The sequence below is a fragment of the Echinops telfairi genome, unplaced genomic scaffold (assembly GCF_000313985.2).
Source record: "Echinops telfairi isolate 266 unplaced genomic scaffold, ASM31398v2 ScPeMD7_5592;HRSCAF=6446, whole genome shotgun sequence".
Lineage (NCBI taxonomy): Eukaryota > Metazoa > Chordata > Mammalia > Afrosoricida > Tenrecidae > Echinops > Echinops telfairi.
Window position 1 is genome coordinate 12,821,055 of NW_022109491.1, and position 4,857 is coordinate 12,825,911.

Here is a 4,857-nt window from a genome sequence, read left to right on the forward strand (position 1 = left end):
CTAGAGAAGAAAATACTCAGAGGCCCAGCGAATGGGAGACCGATGAAGACCGAGGAGGCAGAAAACCTGGGTTCACCAATGTTCATCATGGACTGGGACTGAATCCCCACCCCCCCCTACCCCACCCCATTTTCTGGAGTAAATTATGAGCAGGTGATGTGCAAGGCAATGCTTTTCAATTAATTTCCATGATCAAAAACCTTTGCTCTGAGTGGAATCTTACTTGGCAGGAATCCCAGCTGGCATTTATTGGGCATTTACTCGGCACTGGCACAGTCCAGGAACCCAGGTGCCTGAGGTTAAAGCATGGGGCTGCTGACCCAAAGGTCAACGGTTCGAACCTACCAACTGCTCTGCAGAAGAAAAATGAGGCATTCTGCTCCATAAAGATGGCAGTCTTGGCCAAAGGGAAACTCCGGCGCCTCCGCGGCCCTCTTTATCCAGGCGGCCGGGAAGATGGTGGACATTCAGACCAAGCATGCTTACCCAAAGCAGCCGACCATCTTCCAAAACAAGAAGAGGGTCCTCTTGGGGGAAACTGGCAAGGAGAAACTCCCCCATTACTACAAGGACATTGGCCTGGGCTTCAAGACGCCCAAGGAGGCCATTGAGGGCACCTACATTGACAAGAGATGCCCCTTCACCGGCAAGTCTCTATCCGAGGGAGGATTCTGTCTGGCGTGGTGACCAAGATGAAGATGCAAAGGACCATTGTCATCCGCCGAGACTACCTGCGCTACATCCGCAAGGACAACCGCTTTGAGAAACGCCACAAGTCTCGTGCACCTGTCCCCCTGCTTCAGGGACGTCCAGATCGGCGACATCATCACCGTGGGCGAGTGCCAGCCCCTGAGCAAGACCGTGCCTTCAACGTGCTCAAGGTCACCAAGGCTGCGGGCACCAAGAAGCAGTTCCAGAAGTTCTGAGCCGCCAGCCTCCCAGGAAAATAAAGTTATTTTTGGTCTCACTCAAAAAAAAAAAAAAAATGGCAGTCTTGGAAACCATAAGGGGGCAATCCTACGCTGTCCTAGAGGGTGGCTGTGGGTCCCAATCAAGTCGAGGGCAGCGGATTTGGTTAGATGCCGTCTAAGTCCACTCCACTGGGCTCCTCCAACAGAGCAGCGCCATAGCTACCCTTCCTGGTGCAGCTGGCCCGAGGGAGTTAGGCATCTGTCCAAGGTCACATAACAAGCAATCGATCTGGAATTCAGACCCAGGTGGTGAACGCAGTCTTGACCTTTCCGCTCTCTGGTCCCCACGCATCAAACAGGAAAAGAAAGGAGTCCCAGATGAACTGACCAGCCACCCCAGAGCCCTTCCACCGCGCCAGATTCCGGGAAATACCCAGAAGGAACGGCGCTCATGCTGGTTCTGCCCCTGCTTGGCTCTGTGTCCCGGGCAAGGCACTTGCCTCCCTTACCTCTCCTCTAAAACAAGGTGATCACCCCCTACAGCTGCTACAGAGGCGGCCTTGGGCAAGTCTCCTCACGAGATGGTTCAGTGAAGAGAGATAAACGCAAACTCCAGTCTGGGCAAGCGCCAAACAAGGAAGGTGCCTGGGACCCCAGTGTTCATGGGGGTGGGCGGGGGAGGGGGGGAGGGGTGGGAATGGACACGCTTTGAAGCTTGTTTGCCTCTCTTGGGGGCCAGCTCCTAGGTAACACTTCCGTGATTCACTCGGATCTTGTAGGGGCGCATTCCCTCCTCGAGGACCCTTACGCTGAACATCCTTTTCTGGTCACCTAGAGTAATATTAATTTGGTCTCTAGCCCTGCCTTGATGTACGATGTCACAAATCTGCATACAGTCAGATCTGGCGTTGCGAGGGGAGACGACAACCGAATACACACACACAAAGTGATTCCCCTCCCTGAGGGGCTACCTTCCCAAGGCCCTGGCATCCCTTTGAAAGCCTAAGAAGACACGCGGACTTCCCGCCCAGGGAAAGGCAGGCGCCTGCCCACCCTTGCCCATGCCGTTGGGTTGGGATGGGAAGGATGCTGGGCTTGTCTGGCCCAGTGGCCAGGAGAAGAGAGGATCTTACACAAGCCAGAATGTTCCCAAGATGCCCACACTTCACATCCTCAATCCAGCAGCCACTCAAACCCTGCCCACGATTTTGAAATGGAGAATTCTCTTGATAAATAAATCTCTTAATGAAATACAAGCAATTAAGCTAACAGTCCTATCAAATGCAGCCTGTCACTCAGCAGCCTGACACGTAATTGAATTTCTTTTTCCATCCCCTGGCTCCTTTTCCCTGATAAACAAATTCATTCGCCACAGATCAAGTTTCTCTAACCCAGAAACCAATGATAGTCAATCAACTAATTGACGCAACAAAGAGTTCTATTAAAAAAAAAATCCCCCTAATTAAAGTGGGAATGGAATCTTATAATACTCTGGTGTCTGATATTAATTACTCTGTGCTTAACCCTCGCCGGCCTCCTCGCCAACCTGACAGGGGGTCGTGGAGTGCCCAAGCCCAAGTTCCCGCTTTATCCTGAGCATGCTGTGAGATCCTGGGGCTTGCTTCCCCTCTCTGTCTCGTCCATGATAACCTACACAGCAACGACTGGTGCTGCTTCTGGCTCTAGCTGGCTTTTCAGGAGCAGCCCAATGGTGTGGACCACAGGGTAGCTCTCTCATCGCATCCACCACCTCTGACTTTGCCCCCAAAATTCCACCGAGCGGCCTGAGAATGCATGCAATCCTCCCCCCACATCCACCCACACACTCCTCGATGCCCCTTACACTCCCACATTTGCACAGACATCTCCTGGTATCAGAACCTGGGTGGTGCAAATGGGTTGACTGAGCCTAACTGCTCACCTATAGGTTAGAGGTTGGAGCCCACCCAGAAGGTGCTGTGGAAGAACAGACGGGCAACCTGCTTCTGGGAAACCAGCCCTTGAAAACGTACAGAGAACAGTTCTACTCTGGCAGACATGGGGTCGCCGTGAATCAGTGTCTGGGCACATGCACACTTACACACCACTCGGCCACACACACACCCCAAAGCATCTCTCCTCACTCACGGATAAATGGGACCTCCCTTATACTCAGGCCTGCCAGCATTTTCCAGAAAAGCCTGGGGTCCAAGGTTTCTTTGACGTAAGCCACAGGCTATCAGGGCCCTGTGCTGTGCAGGCACTGCCCGGGGCGAGGGAGGTAAAGGAGACAGAGGCATTCCTCCTGCATCGGCCTCTGGATCTGCCCCAGCCCAGCCTCGCCAGCAGCAGTGGGGGCTGTGCCTGGGCGCTGACCCCTCCGGGCGCTAGTTCAGGTGTGTCTCTGACTCCATGAACCAGGGGCCGTTGGAAGCCAGCCTGACGTAACACAGGACTGGGGCAGAGATGGAGTCCAGACAAAGACAGCGTGGCTGTGGAGCTTGGACGACACGTGCGGCTCTGGCGTTCAGTGATAGAGGCACAGACCAGCTCTGCTGCTCACTGCATGTGGGACTTGGGCAAGACACACAGCATGCCCCGGCCTCGACTTTCCCCATCTGTAAAATGAGAACATCGTGGGCCCTCTCACAGAAGGGCTTCCGTAACTGGACAAACTGGAGCATTGACTCCTGAGCACTTGGGGGCATGGTGAAGGCGCCATGAGAAACGCATGCTAGCTCCTGGGGCGCCCATAGGCATCAGGAACCCCCGAACCTGATGAAGAGGCTCTGGGTGCCAGCGGGAGGGCACCATGAGAAACGCATGCTAGCTCCTGGAGCGCCCATAGGCATCAGTTTGCAGGAACCCCCGAACCTGATGAGGAGGCTCTGGGTGCCAGCGGGAGGACCTAGGGTCCATAATGAGGTCACTCCACAAGGAAGCAACGTCGGTGCTTATGGTAAGAAGGGAGCGTGCAGAGACAGGCGGGAGTCAGCCAGGAGATGGGAGGCTGGTGGAAAAGAACTAACTCATGTCCGAAGGGTCGATTCTGACTCAGCCACCCCATAGGACAGGGTAGAACTGGCCCCGTGGGTTTCTGAGACTGGAACTCTCTACAGGAGTAGAAAACCTTGTCTTTCCCACCCCACCCCACTCCTGAGAGAGGATTCGAACTGCTGACCTTGAGATTAGCAGCCAGCTTGTAACCAACTGTGCCATCAGAGTGGCTCCCCACAATCAGCACCTCCAAGAGACAGATGCCCTCTGGGACCACTCTCTCTGGTGACCCGATTTCTCCAAGGCCCCCATCCAGGGACAGCGGCCCGGCATATCCTGCAGGTTTGCAAAGCCCGGTGTGGCTGGAGGGTGGGGCCCATCTCTTCACCCCCCGGCCACAGAGCAGAGCTGTCGGCAGCCGATACCTTCTGTTTAGCTCCTCTCCCTGTCTCTGTTTTCATGTTTTCCTCCCTCACGCTGGCTGTGTGGAGCACATCTCTCAGAAAATACTTGCTTTTGAAAGTTGTTGCCATAACAACCACTTCATTACACGGCAGGGCCCAGTATCTCAGAAATGCAGAATCTTCCCTTAAAAGCGAGCGCAGCACATCAAAGGGGAATGGGAGCTCATTATTTTTACATTATTTTGCAGGCAAATAGATATTTTCCAATACACATTTCTTTTCTAAGTTGATTTTCTTGTTCAGTGGAAATGCACATCTCTGTCTTAACGCTTTCCTGCCTGCAAGGTGCAGGCGCTAGGCAGCCAGGCTGCTCCGGGCTGCAGCTCCTGCGGGCTGGGCCTGCTCAAATCCCGATGTCTGTGCGCCCGCTCGCCCCACTCTCGGAGTCTGGGAAAGGCGGGCATTCTCCGGGCCGCCTGTGCAAGCTTCCACTGGCCTTTGTTCTCACCAAGGTTTCCCCAGAAGCCAAGCTAATGATCTGAGGGGCACCGTCCAAACCAAACCAA

General features: G+C 54.4%; 1 pseudogene; it reads left to right on the forward strand.

Annotated features, from left to right (window-relative positions):
- The first annotated feature begins 456 nt into the window (after positions 1-456).
- On the forward strand, positions 457-967 carry LOC101646630 (annotated as a pseudogene).
- The last annotated feature ends 3,890 nt before the right edge of the window (positions 968-4,857 follow it).